A 22196-nucleotide genomic window follows, 5' to 3' on the forward strand; every position below is an offset into this window, starting at 1 on the left:
GTGGGTCTTAATGTTGATAACTTTTCACAACATTAAGGCATATTCGGTTGCATATTTTGCATTGGTTTCAGTGAATTATGTTTTATTGTGAACATTTTGTAGAATGTTATAGTCTAGTTTTGCACGATGAGTTATTTGGTGGAAAAAGATTTTTCAACATTTAGGATTATTTGCTTACATATTTGTAATTGCTCTAAGTTGGTTTTTAGTTGTTATGGTTGTTATGAACATTTTTGTAAATGTTTTTACCAGGTTGGATGCATTTTTTTTTGTTGGTATTACTTTTTTTTTACATCTCTTGTGAACATATTTAAAAATATTTTAGTATTTCATGGTGGTTCTTAATGTTGATAACTTTTCACAACATTGAGGCATATTGGGTTGCATATTCTGCATTGGCTTCAGTAAATTTTGTTTTATTGTGAACATTTTAAGAAATGTTATAGTTTAACTTTTTACCGCATTGAGGCATATTCGGTTGCATATTTTGTATTGGTTTCAGTAAATTATGTTATGTTGTGAGCATTTTAAGAAATGTTATAGTCTAATTTTGCATGTTGAGCTGAGTAAACATTTAACGTTTTGTACAACTTCGATGAATAATAAATACATTTGTTGCAACAAAAAATTAAAGATGAAGATGGAGATGATCGTACCTTGGTTGTTGTTGCAGATGAGTTGAAGATTAAAGAAGAAGAAGATGATCAAAATGTGATGAAGACGACAACAAGGTTGTTGAAACATGATGATGACTGTGTTGAAGAAGATGAAGCATATAGATGACCAAAACCTTTTCCAAACCGAACAACAACTCCGACTAATATTCCGTCAAACCGAACAACAACTTCGTTAAGGATATATCCTTTCGGTCTGAAGGAGTGTCCTTCAACCAAGGTAACAGTGCGCTCAATTTATAAGTTAGGATAACGATGACCTTATCCGGAAGATCATCTAATCTGTTAGAAGTCGTAATATGCTTAGCTAGAAGTCAACTACAATCGTCGGATCACTTTGGTGATTCGCGGCTAACATAGACCGAATCCTACAACGGGTTACACCAAAGAGTGGTGACTTGATTGAAGAGAGTTGACTAGTGGAAACTTGGCAAATAGGTGGATTAGATCCATCTAAACAGGCCCAAAAGGTTCGGATGGGATTCAGACAAAGATAGGAAGAACCGAGCCCGAAATAGAGGCCCAGATAGAACTAAAAGGATCGGTCATGTGATGGCCGGCTAAGCTAATGAGCCCACCAAGCCAAGCCCACTAAGGGGCTGATCTGGCCGACCAGGGTTATGGAAAACCCTAGATGGAAATCCTTTCCATCTAGGAGTCCCAGTCAGAAAGGGTTTCTGTCTTTATCTTTTCTGTGGTCCACATTGAATCCTAGTTTGAATATGATTCTAATTAGGGTCTTCTATATAAGGACCAATTTAGAATAGGAAAGGTGTGGAATTTTCTCTAGAGAAATTCAATCTCTTAGACATCTAAATGCAGAGAGGGATTTTAGAGAAAAGCTCCCAACCTATCTATCTAATCAAAAGAAGAATAGTTCTTCTTCTCAACCTTCAATAAGGTCCTAGCTGACATTAAAGAAAGGAGATCAAGTCAACTTGCTCGGTTGTCTTAAGTAGAAGAGCTACGATTGAAACTCTCGGGATAAAGGCATCAAACTTACTTCGACAGGAAAGTGATTAAGGTAATATATTGTTCCATTCTAGTTCATCTTTAGTTCTTGCATGCAATCCTGGTAGCTAGTGTTAAACATTTAGATGTTGGAGATTCCTTTTACAACACTAGGTGACACCAAATCCCAACAGTGACGTCAGAGCCTCTTGCACGAACTAACTTTGGCTAGACGAATTAGATTCAGACTTGATTAGGTAGGTAGATAGGTCTGTTAAGTTCTTCAGACATGAATTTCATTAGTTTGAGTGAGATTTAGGCTTAATCAAAAAGAGATTGAAAGAGTTCCAATAGGTTAAAACTTTAAAATTTCGGTTTGTTGAAAATAGTTTCAAAAGGGAAGCTTATTGTTTTAACAAATTTCGGAAAAAGTTTTCAAAATTGATTTTGGAGGATTGAATGGTCAAAATACAGTAGGTGGAACAAAAAAACAAAAATTTTCTTGGAATCATCAGCTCGGTCTGGCCATGACGCGTCTTGGCTAAACGTTGATCGGGACGCGTCTCAGTCCGTCTAGGACTAGGAGTCCGAGACGTGCGCGTCATAGGACGCGACTAGAGAAGTCCAGACGCGTCTGGGCACACCCAAGTCATCTCGGATTAGGAGTCCGAGATGGCCTAGTACCGATCCTTGGCCAGACGCCTCTGGGACAGAAAGGAAGCGTCCTAACCTAGCTAGGACGTGTCTCAAGTCAGGGGCATGGCACGTTTGGAACATGCTGCCCCTGGTCCGGCTTATGTCTGGCACATGTCGTGGCATGTCATGGGCTTGCCCGAGACTAGCCAATGGGCCTAGACCGAAAACTCGGGCTTTGACCTAGGTTTTACCCGGACTTTTCCGAGATTGTCTTGAGCCGCGGACTAAGATTTTTCGGGACTTGATCAGAGTGGGGGTTTTTCCGTCTTTTCACCGATTTTTCTCCCGGTTCCACACATATTTTTTCTGAAATCAACCCGAGCCTTGACCGAAAGTCCCTAAAAAGTATTAAGACACCTGTTGTGCCCTTGTTCATCGATGGTGGGTCTGCACCGCAGGATGTCATCTTTTATTTTGGGATTGTAGGATTTTGTGTGTATCTAATACAACTATCTAGTGTTCTAAGCGGAATCTCAAACATCATATGTCAACACTAGATTACCTAAAATCATATAGCATGAACTAATCAATGAACTAGAAGGGAATAAATACCTCTATCGCGTTCTTCCCACGAACCTTTCCAATCGCGTGTGAAGATCGAGAGCTCCAAGTGTCGTTCCTGTACTTGAGACACCGAGTAGGTTGACTTGATCTCCCTTCCTTTCAATCTGCTAGGACTTAATAGAAAGTTGAGAAGAACCCTTCTTCTTGACTAGATTGATAGAACGGGAGCTTTTTCTCTACAATCCTCTCTCTCCACTAGCTGTATATTGAGAGAAAGGGATCTCTATAATTTTTCTTTCTGAGAAAAATTCACACATTTTTTGTTCTCTAATGACCCTTATATAGAGAAATCCTAATTAAAATCATATTCAAATGAGGTCTTTCTATTTTCCGGGTCAAAGAAAAGATAATTACCAAAATACCCTAAAAGGGTATTTTGGCTTTCCTCCTTTACTGCGGCCGGCCGGGGCAGCCCACTATGGGCTTTATCTGGCAGGCCCCCTTACCTTGGTCGGCCATCTCATGGCTGCCCCTTAGAGCCTTGCTCCGGGCACCCCTTTTAAGCCCGGTATTTTCTATCTTGTTCCGAATCTCCATTCGAACCCTTTCTACCTATTTAGTTGGATCTAATCCATCTTTAGCCTAGTTTCGTCTAGTCAAATCTCTCCGATCAAGTTACCACTCTTACGTGTAACCCGTTGTAGGATCCGATCTATGTTAGCCGCGAATGACCGAAGTAATCCGACGATCGTAGTTGGCTTCTAGCAAAACGCTACGACCCGTAATTGGAGCGGAGTGGATGATCTTCACCATATGGTCACCGTTATTCTAGCTAACAAATTGATTGCATTGCCATCTTAGTCGAAGGACACTCCTTCGGAAGGACATCTCCTTCAGACCGAACGGATATATCCTTCAGTCTCCCACTTGTACTTAGAACAAGTGCAATGCTCGATTCCCATGTCTCTTCGTATCTCATCTGATACGTCATACCTTTCAGACTTTCTTGATCTGGAGAACAACTGTCAAAGAAAATGATTAACCCTTAATCCATTTGAGTGTGGCCACACATTTTCCAGTTGCTTCTCCTCAAGTGGCCCGGAGATACTTATCCTAACTTAATAGGAGGACATCATCCAGTCTTGTACTCCCACTTAACTTCAAGTATATCCTATCTCCCCCAGTAATCCGCCTTTATAACCTCCTTTTACAGCACGGCGTTTGACGGTACCAAAGTTTGACATTCCTTACATAAGATGAGTGGAGTACTCATGTTTGAGGAATCTCTCCAAATCTTGCCTTTGAGTGTTCATGACATTTTTCAACATTTGAAGAACTCTCATGGTTGGTTTATCCAGTGTATATTCCCCAATCATACACTCATGTAATTGACTTGAATACTATATTCCTATAGCCCATGAAACAGCGCTATCAGTCAATCTGACATGCTGGTCTTCATGTGCTATTGTTGTCCATGCAATGACCTGGACTAGGGACTTAATAATGAATCTATTCCAAGTTCACTTAGTAGGGTTTCATTTACCAGATCACGCATCTTACAAACCTACTTGGAATGCTTCACTATCTTTTGGACCGTCGATTAAACACTAAACCATGATTTAACGACGAAATAATTAGCTTATTTCTGATAATAAGAGTTTGTAATATTGAGTCTTCTCGTGTAACTCTAACACCCTCAATCTTACTTGTCTAAGCTTAAAGCTTAATGCCTATGACCTTAGTATTGTTTCCATACTTAGTCTAAGGTGACAGTTTAGTTAATAGATTAAATTTATATGGATTTTTCTTGTTATCATTCGATGATAATCTTTAGTATTACCATACTAAATTAAAACTTCCCAAGTTTTAACTACTTTCTTTTATTTGTAAAGTTTGCAACAGTCTCTGCCTGGAACCTTTCCAGCTTATTGTTCTTCCAAGTCAAGATTGTCATCTTATTCTGGAAATTAAACATATGACTTTTCAACCTTTTATTTTCTTACCGAGAATTCACAAGTTCTTCTTAAGTACTTTGTGTGATCCAGATCAGCTTATCTAGATTTGATTGGTGACGACCATAAATACTCCAAGTACTTTGCGACGTCGGGACGAATGCTAATCATGTCTCACATGACCGATCTTATGCCTTTTGCATAACCATCTTTCTCATGCGTGCTTGCTCATCATAATCCTTCAGATTCTGAATCTTGCTAAGTTGTGTGCCATGAGAATTGTGTAGAAGTACTCCGTTTGAGTGTTTCACATTAGACTTTTCAAGACCTTTTCTTGAACAAGTCTTACCACCTTCTCGATCTATCTCTGTAGATGTTTGGTGCCCAAAAGTATTTCACCTTTATGTGTGGTCCTTTTATTGAGTCAGTTCTAAACTCTTTTTCAACATTCATAATGTTGTATTCAATTTCTAGTATGTCGTCTACATACCGGACCAAAGAAATCTGGGTCACTCCCACTAACCTTCTTGAACTTCTTAAATTCAAGGTTTATCTTCTTTCCCAAAGAAAAACTCTTGTATACTTTGCTGAATCGAAGATTCCATCTCGTACTTGCTCGCTTTAATCCCTTGATGGATTTTGAAGCTTGCGTTTTACACCAACTTTAGAAGAGTGAACTTCCTCCTGAATGTGTCATGTACACATTCTTTGACTAGTAATAGATCATTATGGTTTTTAGCATTGTGACACGAGGGTTGGTCTTTCCTGGTCCATACCATGAACTTTGCGACCTTGTTTCTTAGTCATGCTCTGGAAAACACCAATGTTTTCATCCTTGTCTGTTTTTCACTTTGAAAAACTTATTTGGACTTAACAGGAACCCTTCCTTTCAGTAAAATAGACCAAGTTCCAAACTTGATTTCAGATATGGATTCCATTCTGATCATATGGCTCCAAACCATGTTTCGGAGTGATTCCGTCATAGCTTTTGTGTAGCTAGCTCATTTTCTTCTTCAGTTGGATCTCCTTCCTCTGAGACAGATTTATGAGCTTTCAAGGTCTATAAGGGGCGTGAGCAACTTTGAGACGCTCTCAATTCTTTGAGAGTTCTCCTGCGAATCTAATTCGCTTTATGCGGGAGGATCTTCGAGATCTTCCATCTCTACCTCTCTTTCCCTGTCTATTGGCTCTGAATAGATAGGACTCGGAATTTCTGACATTTGTACATCACTGTCAGTTTTGTTGCTCAAATCGAATTTCTTCGATATCTAATATTTCTCCCACTTGTCTTCTTGAAATAACTCTTATTTCAGGGAAGACACCACCACGAGAAACAACCACCTTGTTCTCTGATTGCTTGTGGAAGAATCCCTTAATATTTTTTTATGTCATAAAGAAATATTCTGTTTGATATGTAATATTGGTTCTCGGGAACCATTTACGTTAATTTCATATCATTAGACCTTAAGAAAAGACTACTTTGGAACCATTCCAAACTCATACTCTTATGGTGTCTTTTCAGCTTTTGATGGAATTTGGTTAGTTAGGATGAACGATCGTGTTTGAGAATATATCTTAGAAAGTGTTCGGAAGATTGGCTTATACCCACCATTGATCGACTCATGTCTAACTTGTTTGATTACTCCCTTTGGACTCATCACCCATATGATGTGTTTGTGGAGCAAGGTGAGAAACTATTTCTCAACTTCTTTGATGGTCATCAAATTCTTGACTCAAATACTTATCATCTCGATCCAATCGAATGACTTATATTTTCGTCAAGTGGATTCAGGTTAACTCTAGTTAGTGTATTAATAGTTTTACGTACATCTTTATGTATGAAGACTATTAGTTTACTAGCCATGTCTCCCTTTCAAAAAGGTGACTTTGTCAAATAGCCCTGTTGAACAAAATTCAGATATGTCTTATGATTCCAAAATCATTCAGACTCAGAAGTCCATACTATTGAATCTTCTTTCATGTGTCTTATGTCAACTTGACCAATGACAAAACATGAGTTCACCTTTTTGAATCCTTTGATTATAGCCTATAGTATCATTGTTAACGCTTTTGGTTCTCTAAGAACCTCTTTGTCAATTTAGCTCTGTTTTAAAACATAGATGTTTCTAGAAGAACATAATAACGCTTATTAAGTTCTACTTAGATCAGTGTCTAAAAGAAGACTTTGATCCCTTTCAGCATCCTTAGCAATTCTTGCTTCTGCTCCCTCTTGGATCCTTTCTTCTTTTAGTCAAGTATGTAATTCCCTTGAGCTCCCTCTGAGCCGTACATCCGGTTTAAACACCTGATGAAGGGAGTCTTCAATACTTGCTAGATTAACTTAGTTAACAAAGATACGAGAATCCGAATTCATAATTCCTTTTCTTTTGTCTTCCAGGTACTTAGGGTAGTTTCCTTGAATGGCCTAGCCATTGCTTTAGAAACCTTTATGTCGACCCTTCAACCCTTTGAATCATAAAAACTCTTCTTATATTCTTTTGGTTTCTGAATCTTAAGAACGTTTCTTAGATTCACTTTTCCTCAATATTCTTTTCAAGACGACTTTCTTAGAGGTCCCAACCTCTCCATTCACGACATCTAGTGGAACTTTTCCTCTAATTGTCGAATGGTTGTGTAAGCATCCATATCATTAATCTTCACGTGAGAGAAGAATTTTATGGATGTTCACAAAAGAATTTGTGGATAATCATATCCTAAGTTGTTTGAAGTAGTAGTGAACATTGGGAATGGGATATTCTCAGACGTTTCCTTTGTTTCGAATACGAGAATGTTTCTCGGATTTTTTACCAATCGTGAAAATAATTTTCATTTAATTCCTTCTGAAGGAATGAACGAAGGTTGGAAAACTATTTTCTAATAGTCATATTCACAATACTTTTAAAAGAAAATTAAAACAAAATCCTAGAACTTATTATCATTGCAAAACAATTTTTGCCACATTACTCAAAATCGTCCCCGGTTGAATAATGCGATTCCAAGACCCCCATTCCTACGAAGTTAAGCGTACTTTGGCACTGCCCTTAACTCCGCCCTCCTGGGTGAGTAACTCTTTACTGATCATACTCCTATGACTCTTGGTTGATGAATAACACTTATGTGTTTAATTCATCCTTTTGCCTCGAAATCCAAAACCCTTTTGCTGACTCGTTGAGAATAACCATTTAGACGCGTAGACCTCTTCATAGATCTACTCGTATTGTCCCGAGGTAAAAGATGGCACCTTGCTTTGGCATGACCCACCATTGATGAACAAGGGCGCAACAGGTGTCTTAATCTGGGTAGGCATTACAGAAAATTCCTTTTGGAGACTTTTACGTAATTTATCAAGTTACGTTACTGTGAACTCTAGCATAACTAACTGTGATTTATTAGGTAAAGATATGTGGGTTTGCGTAATGATTTCTTAAATCTTAGTATTAGTCCGAAAAAATCTCATCTTTTAGGTTATTTCTTGTTTGCCTAAGGTTCGTTTGGATACATATCCTTGAACCACCATTGAGTACTCCCACTCGAATCATGATCCCATCATTCAATTCGTCAATGGTTTCTTAAGCCCCTATACTCTAAGAATTATTCGGGCACATCACACTTATGCTTTGAAAAAAAAACGTTTACCTATCTAAAGGTATACTTATCTACGCAATCACACGCATATAAATATACATACATTCAAAAATATGACAATAATATAAGATAAAGTATGTATCCTAGATTATTTTTAGGTTCGCTACGTTTCGTATAGCTATTTGTGGGAAATTGTGACATCTCTATGTCTAACGTGAATTCTAAGTCTATTTTCGTGAAATACGGACTAATGGAACGTCATGTTTCTTCCTTGATGATTTCCAATGCTAAACACTTTCGGAAAATATGGTTGAAATCGGAAGAAGAAAAGTCTAACTCTAAAGACTTAAGTAAAACTTGGTCAAATACCCGCGGACCAGTCTCTGTTTGACCCAAAACTTAGCTAGGACAAGTGTTTAGCACTGGCCGGACCAAGAAAACATGTTCCAAATATATCGGGTACCCCGGTTTGGACGCGTCCTTGCCCGAGGCCAGATGCGTCCCTTGGCCACAGACGCGTCTTGGTGCATCAGACGCGTCCTAGACGCGTCTGACCAAGTATTGCTCTCTCAGACATTAAGTCCGAGAAGCTAGGACGTGCCAGACGTGTCCTAGACGCGTCTGGACAGTCAGACTATGTCTCGGCCTAAGGCCGAGACCTTCTCGGACTCCCAGTCGCATATGGACTGGGATTCCAGACACGTCTTAGGCGCGTCTGGGATGTCCGAGACCTAGTCTCGAACTCCTAGTCCTACTCGGATTCTCTCTCGGTCTTAGACCGAGACGGACTAGGATTCCAGACGCGTCTTGTACGCGTCTGGGCGTCCGAGACTTCATGTCTCGTACTCCTAGTAGGACCTGGACTGGGACTATCTCAGTCCGGTCTTTCCGCATCTTGGGATTCTGTCTCCCGAGATGCCCGGAATGGCCAGACGCGTCCTGGCTGGTCCGGTCTGCCAGTTTCTATTTTACAAAATAGAAACTACCATCCGAGCTTGCTGTCTTCTCTCCCATTCAACCCTAAGTTGTTGTTTGAGGAAAAATTATCAAAAACAACAGGTTTTGAATTGTTTTTTTTAATAAACTCATCAACTTTTAAGTTCCCTTTTTGAAAACTCTTTTCAAAAATTGAAAATTTAAAGTTCTATGCATTGAAACCCTTTCAATTTCTATCCGATTAGGTCTAAATGTAATCTAAACTAATCAATTTCATGTCTAAATTAATATTCAAACATAAAATCATCTAATCAATCAAGTTCGAATCTAATTCGACTAGTCAGAGATAGTTTCTTGCAACTGGCTCGTGATGCCACTGTAGGATTTTGTGTGTATCTAATACAACTACCTAGTGTTCTAAGCGGAATCTCAAACATCATATGTTAACACTAGATTACCCAGGATCATATAGCATGAACTAATCAATGAACTAGAAGAGAATAAATACCTCTATCGCGTTTTTCCCACGAACCTTTCCAATCGCGTGTGAAGATCGAGAGCTCCAAGTGTCGCTCCTTGATGAGACATGAAAATGTCCCATCTGAATCTCTTAACTTGGGCTAGTTAGTCAATTTCGGGCTGTTACTCTCATGAATTGTTTGATTTTCTTTCTCAGGTCTCATTTACGGAGTTCGATGCGAAAACATGTGACCCTAGAGCTTGGTCAGCCTAAAGCATTCAGGGAGGATCCCACTCACATCATGAGTGTTGTAAATGAATCCCAAAAACTTGATGGGCCTAGAAAGTTTCCTAAATAGGTCACCACCCGCAAGTATACGGGCGTCAAGTGATAATTCCGGTAAGTCCGATTCGTTCCTCAGAGACTAAGTCAATCTATTCTGACTCCTATAACTAATTTGGATTTACTTTGGAAATTGATTTTTGTGATGAGACGATAAAAATAACGAACTTGATTAAAACAACGGAAATATAATTAATGTAGAAACTTATAAGGAGGAAACCTAGGGTTTCAGAATCCACCTTATCATGTATGTAAAATGACCTAGTTTTTCACAATCAAATATTTTTCTTATAACTCAAGGGAAGGCAACCATTCGTACCAAACCTCGGAAAATTATAATCTTTTAAAACGACATAAACATCTAATATCTTAATTTGAAGACAAATATTCAAGAGATGCTCCAACTATTACATATCAAACCCTAAGCATGATACATTAAAGACTCTAAGTCTAAACATGTAACATCAAATTGTAAGCATAAATAATGAACGAGATACTATAAAATAAGTGCAAAGAAATTAAATTTATCTATCAAATCACATCGAATATATTTATCGTGAGAAAAATGTCATCCTATCATACAAGATTAAGGCTTCATCCTAACCCTAGATTAGAGAAATTAGCTACTCATCACTAAAGAGATCATAATCATGTTGGGAGAGATAAAAATTAATAACATTAAAGAAAGAAAAAGATTCGGAGAAGAAAACACCTTTTTTCACTTTTTTTTTTCTTCTGCGCAGCCAAACAGAACCTTAGGAAAAATTATTTTCTCATCTTCCCAGAAACGATTTCCAGGTGAGAAAATAATTTTCCTTCTCTGGTTTTTCTCTTTCCTTCTCTGTTTTCTCTTTCTTTCTCACTCTATCCTTTCTCTTTATCTCTCTAAACAATAATATATCTCTCTCTTTCTCTACCTAACAGAAACAAGAAAGAAAGAAGAAGAAATAGATGATTTCGATGGATTTTATAAATAGTTAAAACTCTTTCTCTCTCTACATAACAGTAACCTCTCTCTCTCTCTTAACTCTTTCTATGTATCCTTTTCTCTCTCACAAAGAGAAGGATTAGAAGAAGAAGAAGAAGAAGCAGAAAAGATTCACTCTCTCTCTCTCTCTAGCTCTCGGTCGTCACTTGTTAATGGCCGAACTCCCTGTCTTCTCAACCGTCGGTAGCTGTCTTCTAAAACCCGAGATACCCCTGTTATAAAGAACAGAGTTGTTCTTCTTCTCTCTCTCTTTCTTAGCCGAGAGTTGTCCTCAAAACCGAGCTCCAAAACTCCCTTCCTTTCTCTTAACCTCTCGGCTCTCCTTTTAATGGAGAGATCATGGTCCCCTTCTCTGGTTTCCTTTTATTTTCTTTCCTTCTCTTCACTCTCTTTCCTTTCTATCTCTTTGTCTATTAAGAGAAAGAAAAATATCTCTTTCTCTTTCTAGCTCTATTAATAAGGAAACAGTAAGGAGATAATGCCGGCTGCTCTTTGACGTGGTTTGTTAAGACGAAGTGATCTGGTGTGTTGTGGTCGTGTGAGAAAGAATTACAGCACACGTTTTGATGATCCCACGTGGCGCTGACGGAACACAAACCGCTAGATCCAGGGGAAGTACTGAACTCTGCATGCATGATGTACCGGATCATTCTTCACATGCTATCCCATCTTTATCCCACCGAACCCCAAGACAATACCGAAAGTGTACCCTTGGACGACAGATTTGCGCCATGTGTACCTGAGCGTTCCATGATGTACTTTGGTCAAGTAACTTGACCAAAACTTTGACTTGCTACACCTTTTTCATCCGAACCCCAATTTGACTCCCGTTTTCGCCGTCGAGTTCGTCTTCGACTCTACTTTCACATGAGCACTTATATTGACCATAATACCCTTGTCATTAAAATGACCAAAATGCCCCTCAAGTATGTCTTTATCACATGTTTTCGCATCGAACTCCGTAAATGAGACCTGAGAAAGAAAATCAAACAATTCATGAGAGTAACAGCCCGAAATTGACTAACTAGCCCAAGTTAAGAGATTCAGATGGGACATTTTCATGTCTCATCAAACATCCCCAAACTTAGATTTTGCTAGTCCTCGAGCAAAAATAAAACTAAACCAAACTCACCACTTTCGTAGGGAATCACGATTGCACTTAGCACGTGCAACAAGCCGTTAAACCTCTAGGTTACCTTAGAGGACGAGTTTTGTCTCGTGAGGGTTTGTAGTGAATATACCCACAAAATTCAAGAATTTCAAAAATGCAGAAGGGTTTATTTATGATGTGGACTAAAAATGTTTATCTGATAGATTTTCAAAAGTTAATAGAAATGAAAATCCAAGTCCATCAAACCATACAAATGCTAAAAATCTCTTCACTAGTAATCAAGACTCGAAGTGCACGTGACCAGCCAATATGAGTATCATTTCGGTTCTGAAAAGACAAGACCTTGATTACCGTCTCGATACATTTCGCCTCGACTACAGCCTCACGGTCATACACTCAAAAATTAAAGTCACTCAGAAATGGCTCACTCAATGTGCGAGTATGAGTATAAAAGAAAACTCAACACATTACAAAAGATGGACTAAATTTCTTTATGAACGACTAATCTCATAAAAAGGAAACAACCACTAATATGGAATGGGGAAGCTAACCAACTCTTCTCACCTGATCTACTTTCTAACAATGCTTCCTAGAGGTCGATAGACTAAGGATGAATTAGAACTTCTGAGAACTCGACGTCTTCAAATCTTCAAGAACTACTTTGGGATAAACACTTAAACTAAACAAACATATTTTTTTCTTTACTTTTCTTTTCTTTCTTTCTTTTTTTTTTTTTTTTTTTTTTTTTTTTTTTTTTTATAGGACTCATAATACAAAAACCACTTTCTTGGTACTACTCTTTCCTTGGGTAAAATTCTCTTCACTTTGCTTCATGCCTTATTCTCAGGGTTCTAAAGGATGGATGAGGTTCCTATCTTCTTCTAGTTGACACTGCTTTCAAGTTTCTCAGCCTACAAGAGAAAGGTTCGCTTCCTGATGACATCCCTAGTGGTTGTAAAATTTGAACTCAAGAGATCAACTGAGCTCTAATAAATATTGCGAGGTTGAGTAGCTCTTCATTCTACTCGGAGTTAGCTCAGAAGAGATCGCTCAAAACAACAAGAAAGGCTCAGAATCTCACATAGGTTAAGTCTCCACTAATGATCGATTAAGTTCTTAAAGAAAAGTCAACTCTTCACCTATCTAACACTCACATGGCTAGTGCACAACAACTCCAAGACTCGAAATTCGTGAAAAAACTTTCAGCAAAAGCATAGTACGACCAACTAGACTCTATAACTATTAACAAGCAAAAACAACTAGACTCGCCTTTTCAATCCCAAAATTAAAAATTTTGAACCCTTTTGAATTTTTTTAAAATAAGGACTTAGCAAAAAATTCAATCCCCTATCCCCAAACTTAAACCGAACATTGTCCTCAATGTTCTGAAGACTATGCAAAAAATAACAGGATGAAGGGAGAGATATTACCCGGTTCAGCGTCCTCTGCATGGGTTGCCTCCCAGAAAGCGCTAAGTTTAACGTCTTCAGCCAGACGATACAGATGATTCAACAATCCTTAAGTAACAGCTCCATAAACCAATAGGCGAAACATCTGAGGATCTACCCAGGACACGCAGTGATTAGTGAATGATAGTCTCACACTTGTGTAAATATGTTGCAGTACCGGTGAGACTATCGTGATCAGGTAAGAATCCCCAAACTTAGACGACAATAAAGTCGTTAAGTTTGGCCATGGACTAGAAATAGTATAGTCCGGACAGAAAGGATCTATGTAAGGAGGAGAACCCAAGTGAGAGATTGCAAAAACTTCCCAACATGCTCCCGATGGACACGATGCAAGAGGATCTTGAGGACTATCAAAGACGTCTATACTTAGACTAGCGGTTTCCAAAACAGGTATGTTGGGTACTTCCAAAGGAATAACCCGACTTCCTGACTCAAATTCCCTAAAAATTGGTTCAGATAAACTTTCTGTGATCTCTTTTATCATGATGTAATCAGGGTCCTTGAAGAATTCTGGATCTTCATCCAAGTCAAACGAGTCATCACTTTCATTTAATAGATTGAGCACCCATGACTCATCATCTTCGTTTCTGGAAAGAGTTTCGCGGTTATCCATAAGATTATGGATAAAACGCAGTGTTGATACCGAAGATGACATGTCCTCAACTTCTCGCTCCTCTAGAAGTGCCTCAAAAGTTTCGTCAGAACTAACAATTGACTCATACGATGGAAGTGGTGACTCTAAGGTGTGCAAACTAATCGACTCAGATACGAATAAGGAAGTAGACTCTGATATGTTTTCTATCTCATTAATACTAGCTTCCTCATCTAAGCATAAAAGTGCCAATAGAGTTTCTAAAGGATCTCTCGATTGAGTTGTTGGTAATGCATCTTGAACTAATAACTCCACCAAGTTCAACCCACTGAACTCATCTATGTCATCAGGGTGAAGTCCCGCATTAAAAATATTCATCTCCACTGTCATATTTCCAAATGACAATCTTAAAAGACCACTTCTACAGTATATGACAGCATTTGATGTAGCTAAAAATGGTCGACCCAAAATGACAGGGATTTGACTTTGGGTATCATGAACGGGTTCAGTATCTAGGATGATGAAATCTATAGGAAAGATAAACTCACCAACTTTTATCAGAACATCCTCTACTATGCCACGTGGTCGTCTGACAGACCGATCTGCCAGCTGAAGAACTACAGAAGTAGGTTTTATTTCTCCTAAACCTAATTGTAAGTACACAGAGTAAGGAAGAAGGTTAACACTGGCACCTAGATCTAACAAAGCTCGCTCGATCTTATGGTCCCCTATAGTGCAAGGTAATGTAGGACTTCCTGGATCTTTGTACTTAGGTGGAAGGTTTTGCTGGATGATAGAACTCACTTGTTGAGTTAAGAAGACCTTCTTATGCACATTCATCTTACGCTTTCTAGTGCATAGGTCCTTAAGGAACTTAGCGTAAGCTGGGATCTGTTTAATTGCATCTAATAACGGGATATTAATGTTGACTTGTTTAAATATTTCCATTATCTCCTCGAACTGAGACTTCTTCTTTGGCTCTACGAGACGCTGAGGATACGGGGCTTTAGGAATGTAAGGCTCAGGCACTACAGGTGGTTCCTCAGACTCAGGAGCCTTCTCGGGCTCTTCACTAGAGACACTAGTTGGTAAGGTGGGTTGCTCAGAGTTTAGTTCACTATCTTCGGGAACTCCTACCTTATTGTCAATTACCCTACCACTTCTAAGGGTGGTTACTGCATTGGCCTGATCCATTGGTTGTTTACCTAGTGTACCTTTTGGGTTTTGCTCAGTTTGACTAGGAAACATACCCTTTTCCCTCTGGCTAAGGGCTTCTGAAAGTTGACCTACCTGGATTTTCAGACTATTCAAGGATTGGTTGGTCTCTACTTGGCTATTAGCTAGTTTTATGAAGGCCTCCTCTAGAGAGTTCTTGTTCTCCGGAGGATATTGTGCACTAGGCTGAGCATAAGGATTCCATGGAGCATTAAACCCAGGAGGGTTCATTGAATTACTAGGCTGACTCTGATTTTGACTCTTGGACCAGGAGAAGTTGGGATGACTTCTCCAACCTGGATTGTACGTGTTAGAATAAGGGTCATACTTCTGATGATTGTCTTGCCTAGAGTTTTGGTAAAGAACATAAGCTTGTTCTTTTTCAGTAGAACCAAGAAATAGGGTACATTTGTTCCCTATATGAGAAGGGTCTCCACAGACGGAGCACGGATAAGAGGTGGATTCATTTACAACACTCATGATGTGAGTGGGATCCTCCCTGAATGCTTTAGGCTGACCAAGTGATGCACCCGAAAAGGTTGCACACCCAAGCGGAGGTATCAAGTAGTAATCCGGCAAAGCCGGGATCGATCCAAGGATAGGAAGGTAGTTTGGATATCGAAGGGTCTTATCCCTCGGTCTAGGTATCACAAACTAACTTAGACTAAAAAGGAGAAGAACAAAGATAAACGGGGGGTTTTGATCGAATAAGGTGATAAGAGAATAAAGCAAACAAGTAAAATAAGCTAAACTAAACAATAAAAGTAAATGGGCGAGAGAGATTCGAGAGAAGAGTCGAAGGAACAAGAGTCGGGAGACGGTAAGACTCGATTCGGGCAACAAATAAGTGAGAGAGGTGTCGAAGTCCGGGAATCCATAATGATAAACCTACGACTATGTGTAGTCCGATTTGATGTGTCGAGGTACAATCGATATTCGACTCCTAAAGTAGATGTCTCTAAGTACTATGTATATCCGGAGATCATACTTAGTCAAACAAACGTCTAAATCGGTTAATCCCGAGTCATCGAAAGTGTCGTCTAGTCGCCTAACTATGTGAAGTGCATGACAAGACACATGAAATTATGACTTAGACTACGATCGATATCGAATACTTCGTTTCGTCTATTAACTATGCGAAGTGCTTGACAAGACACATGAAAATACGATCAAAACGATAATCGAACTAAATGAACATCAATTTATAATCAAAACATCAAATCATATTAAACATAATCACGAATTCATCACATTTCATCTCATATAATCGACAAACTAAAGTTAGCTAAATATGGTGATTGAATAAGAAATGGAAAGGAAATGGTGAGAGAATCCCCCTTTTTCGATGATGGTTCGAGGCTAAGATCGTCGGAAAATATGAGTTTTAGTTGCAGCCGATCTCCCCTTAGCAATTTTCTGGGTTCCCCATAGCGACCACCATCATCTTCTCCATTTAGAACACAACCTCCATTAAAGCTAACCCTAGCTTTCTCCCTCTAGAAATTTCTTGTCCAAAATCAAATCAAACTACATGGGAAGCTAGCCAAGATGATGGGAAGTAAAAGCCCTAAGGTTTCGAACCAAGAAGGTTGCCGGAAAACTCATATAAGTCCGGCCAAAATATGAAGAAATCCGGTCAAAATCCATGGAATCCGGCCAAAAGGCTACTGTCCCGAGCCGTGAGCTTCTTGTCCTTGCACGTCCGAGCCGTGAGCAGCTACCCCTTGCACGTCCCGAGCTATGAAGCATCAAGACCGGCCAGATGCAGCAGCTACCTTGCATCCGGCCAGGAGCAGCAGCTACCCGAGCTGCTTCCACGCGTCCTATGCTGCTGGTCGCGACTAGCAAGTGCTGCTCCGGCCTGGTCTGAAGCTCTCCCGAGCTGTGCTGCTTAGCAGCTTCTCCCGAGCAGCTCGAGCTGCTGCCGTGCAGCCCGAGCTGCTGCCGGCCAAGCCTAGGCCGGCCTTGCCTTGGCCGGCACTCCTCCTTCTCCTTCTTCTCTTTTTCTCTCTCTCAAACTCTACTAAGTGATGAAGAACCCTAGCCCCTTGCCTCCTTCTCTCTCTCTCTCCTCTTGGTTGTTGAATGAGAGAAGAAAGGAGGAAGATCCGGCCAAGCTAGGCCGGCCAGCACTAAGGCCGGCCTAGCCTTGGCCGGCAGCAGCTCGGGACGAGCACAAGAAGGTGGCTGCTGCTCGGGTCTTCAAGGTGGCAGCCGAGAGGAAGCACGCACAGAACACGGGCCGGCGCAGCAGCAAGACGCAGCTACCGGGAGCAGCACCATGCAAGCTCCGGCGCAAGCAGCAGCAGCTTGCACGAGTTGGACGCGCACAGCCAGCACGGGAGCACGGCTGCAGCTCGGGATGCATCCTTGGGCGCGACCTGAAGCTCGAGACGCGGCTGCAAGCTCCCTTTAGCCCGGATCTAAGTTTTTGTTGTCGGATTCCATGATTTGGCCGGATTTGACCATTCTTTGGCCGGAATTTTCATGGTGTTCCGGCCACTCCCAAGCCTCATTAGGACTTTTACTCATAAACTCTCCGTTGCACATCACTTCCACGAAGTGTTTCATTTTGGAGGTCAAGCCATCGTAAAAGAACCCGATGACCCTCCATATTTCATAGTTATGATGTGGACATGCGAGAAGGAGGTCTTTAAATCTTTCCCAACACCCGAAGAAGGTCTCTTCTTTGTGTTGCTCAAAATTCATAATTTCTCTTCTTAAGGTGTTGGTTCGATGGAATGGGAAAAACTTTTTCAAAAACACCCTAGTCATCTCATCCCAACTTCTTATAGTCCTAGGCCTTAGAGAATGAAACCATATCTTCGACTTCTCTTTCAATGATAATGGAAATAGTTTGAGCTTAGCGACTTCCTCAAGTACTCCATTGATTGGGAGTATCGAGCAAATCTCATCAAACTCTCTCAAATGAAAATATGGATCTTCATTCTCTAGGCCTCGAAATATAGGAAGTAATGGAATAATCTCAGGGTCTATGTCTAAATTACACTCATAACTCGGAAATATGATGCATGAAGGTATGCTAGCCATATTAGGTTCAAGGTAGTCTCTAAGACTTCTAAGTGGTCGATGAACCTTATACCCATCATTCCAACTATCATTCCCATAAACATCCATTGAAGCACAATTAAAGCAAAATGCAAGCAATCACAAGTGTTCAATTCAACTACGACTATCAATAATAGACAAGATGCAAATGCACTTAAGCCGCTCAAATAGGTAAAGGTTAGAGAACGATACTAGAGGTGACGTTTGTTACCACAATTGGATCCTCTTCCCTTTTCTTGTCTCTACCTTTTTATCCCCAAACTTGTTTGCTTTCGTCCTTTAAAGCTCCTTGGATAAGTACCTCAAAGAAAACAAGAATTAAAAAGAAACTAAAAAAAGCAAAGAAAATAAACGTTCAAGTAAGCAAACAATACTAAACTAATGAACAAAACACCAATACGATATCTAAACTACTAAACCTATCCCCGGCAGCGGCGCCAAAAACTTGATGCACCTGAAAAGGTTGCACACCCAAGCGGAGGTATCAAGTAGTAATCTGGCAAAGCCGGGATCGATCCAAGGATAGGAAGGTAGTTTGGATATCGAAGGGTCTTATCCCTCGGTCTAGATATTAAACGCTAACTTAAACTAAAAAAGGAAAGGAAGAAACATTAATAAGGGGTTTTGATTGAATAAGCAATAAAGAAAACAAATAAAACTAGATCCCCAAACTTAAACATTGCTAGTCCTCGAGCAAATAAAACAAAACAAAAGCCTAACTCACTTTCGGAGGCATCCCGGTTGCATTTAGCGTATGCAACAAGCCTTTAAACCCTTAGGTTACCCCTAAAGGACGAGTTTTGTCTCGTGAGGGTTTCCAGTGAATACACCCACAAAGTTCTAGATTTCCAAGAGACATAAGGGTTCAACTATCGATGCAAATAAGGTGATGATCAACAAGTGAGAGACTTAAGTATGTCAAACATATGAACCAAATCAATAAACACAAAAGCATGCTAAGAGTCTCCTCACTAATAGTTTCATACTCAAGTGCAAATGTCTCATCATCATGAGTATCATCCAAGGCTAAAGTTACAAAACCTTGTTTCCTATCATAGCGCATTTCGCCTCGACTTTAGCCTCACGGTCATACGCTCTTAAACATGAAATCACTCAAAATCGAATTGTAATGGTTCACTCTCATGTGTGAGCATGGAATAAAGTAAACTCAACACATACAAAATTAAATGAGGATATCAAGTTCTAAAACGAAATGATCTCTTAGGAATGGAAACAACCACTAACGGAATGGGGAAGCTCACTTACTCTTCTCACCCACTCTACCCTCTATTAATGTCACCTAAAGGTAAACGGATACAAGTGATGGAATGGAAGATGATGAAATCCCGAGAATGTCGACGCCTTCAATGATAAAAGAATACTCAAACAACCTTTAACTTGACTTTTTGCTTTGAATATTTATTCCAAATACTTACATAAACACTCAAAAGTTCACATGAACTTTTACACAAAAATAACTTTCTCTTTTTATTTTTCTTTTCTTTTTCATTTCCTTTTTTTTTTCTTTTTTTTTTTTTCTCTTTTTTACACACATAACCAAACACCAAACACAAAAGTACAAACTAGTATTCTCAACAAATCACCTTTACTTTCACACTTTGCTTTCACATTCTTTTTTCTTTACTTTTCATGCCTTCATTCTCAGGAGTAGTATGATGAATGGATGGTGGAGTATCCGTTTCCCTAAAGTTGACACTATTATCGGGTTTCATGGACTACAAGAGTAAGGTTTATTCGCTATCCTGATGTCACTCCTAGTGGCTAAGGAAGTTGAGCTCATGAGATCGTCTAAGCTCTATTGAAAGTTGCGAAGTTGAGTAGCTCTTCATTCTACTCGGAGTTAGCGCGGAAGAGTACACTCAAAGGCAATAAAAAGGCTCAGATATCTCACATGGGTTTAAGTCTCCACTAATGACTATTTTAGGTCACTTAGAAATGTCCCTTCTTCCTTAAGATGATACTCACATGATAGCACACGAACACTTAAGGACTTAACATTCATGAAGGGACTAAGAGCATGCATAAGATTTATCGAGAAAGAGCCATATGCATCAACATACTTAAAAATACCACTAGAATCATACCAAATCTACCCAAAAAATTTCAAATTTGGTCAATTTGTTGAACTCTCTTGTCTTTTGAAATCTAAGGTCATGATGTCATGCGACCAAAAAGTCGTATCCCCATCCCCAAACTTAAAACTACATTGTCCTCAATGTTCTAAGCATATACGCACCAAAAGATAAGAGGTACAATAAGTTAAAGAGAAGAGTGGAAGGATATTACCATAGCCGGCGGAGATAGAAATTTATACTACCAAGACTTGTGTATTCGAGTTCCAAGTTGATGATAAGCCCATCGCCATCCCCAAACTTGGAACGAACCACGTCCCAAAAGTATAAAAAGTGAGAAACACTCCTAACACATCAATATAAAACATAAGAATGGAGCATAAGCATGACCACATAAAAATGACCACTCACGCAGGATCACTCGATTGCATCGAACCATGCAATTAGTCATTGATTCTCTTGCTTTCACAAGAGCACGAGTTAGGTCTCGTGGAGGGTTTCCAGAGATGATACCCACAAACATCAAACCCATCTCAATAGACCAACCAATCATATAACAAAAGACGAAATATTTCGGGGTCTACCCATACGAAAGTTTTAACTAGTAAAAACCGTCTCACAACAATGTAATGGTATGGGTTTATACGTGAGACGGCAAAAAATAAGAGGTAATCCCCAAACTTGGATGATGACAAGGCAACAAAGTTTGATAAAATAACAGAGGGGGCATGCATTTCACCAAAATGATCTACAAAGGTCTCAGGAATCAAGCTCGTCATGTTGTTATGGTCCTCCTGAGCATTAATAGTATTGTCCCTTTGAACTACCGGTGCAAGCATATATATATCACAGGTAGGCAATAATAGTTGAGAGAATGAGGGTTTAGGTCTATCAACTGGTTTAGACTCAGATTTCGACTGAAAAACCTCGTTATGCCCACCACCATTCTCAAAAATCGTACGATCCTCGGGTATGTCTACCGTCATGGGAGTCTCTAAGTTAATCATTTCATCACTTTCGAGAATGGAGTTGGACTTAACATTAGCACTAGGTGTATTACCCTCACCTGTACCCTTAGGATTTGTTGGAGTTTGGGGTTGTGAAACCCCTTTCTCGATGTCTTTCAATTTTGCTTCCATCTCTTTAAGGGCGTGCAAGGTGTTTTGGCTAATCTGAGTTTCTACCTCATAAAATGATTTCGAAACATCTTCAAGAGTCCTCTCATGATGAGACGCATAAGAACCAACTAAGGGCTCCTGAAGATTCTCATAATCATTGGTAAAGACATCACTCCTCGAACCTACGGGCTTCATATGAGTGTTCACGACATTTGTGCATCCTAACGAGACATCTCGACAAAGAGAAATAGTAGGGCATTTACTCGCTAGGTGTTCTCGACTTGCACACATGCTACAGACACTATCAATTTCTAAATCACCATCATGCATATCTATAAATTCTTTCCGAGCTATGTATGCAATTTTATCTTCTACTTCCCCATTCTCCTTTAAAAAGCATCTGCCTCCTTTTGAGTAATGGTTTCCTTCGGCTATATCTAC

The 22196-nt window shown here is 39.6% G+C and overlaps 1 long non-coding RNA gene across 1 annotated transcript in view; it reads right to left on the reverse strand.

Moving 5' to 3' along the window:
- LOC147548924 (uncharacterized) overlaps positions 1-22196 on the reverse strand; it is a 53514-nt gene that overhangs the window by 29718 nt on the left and 1600 nt on the right. The window lies entirely within an intron of this gene.

The sequence above is a fragment of the Eschscholzia californica genome, unplaced genomic scaffold (assembly GCF_041429995.1).
Source record: "Eschscholzia californica isolate CP2 unplaced genomic scaffold, dmEscCali1.0.p SCAF_3, whole genome shotgun sequence".
NCBI classification, from domain to species: Eukaryota; Viridiplantae; Streptophyta; class Magnoliopsida; order Ranunculales; family Papaveraceae; genus Eschscholzia; species Eschscholzia californica.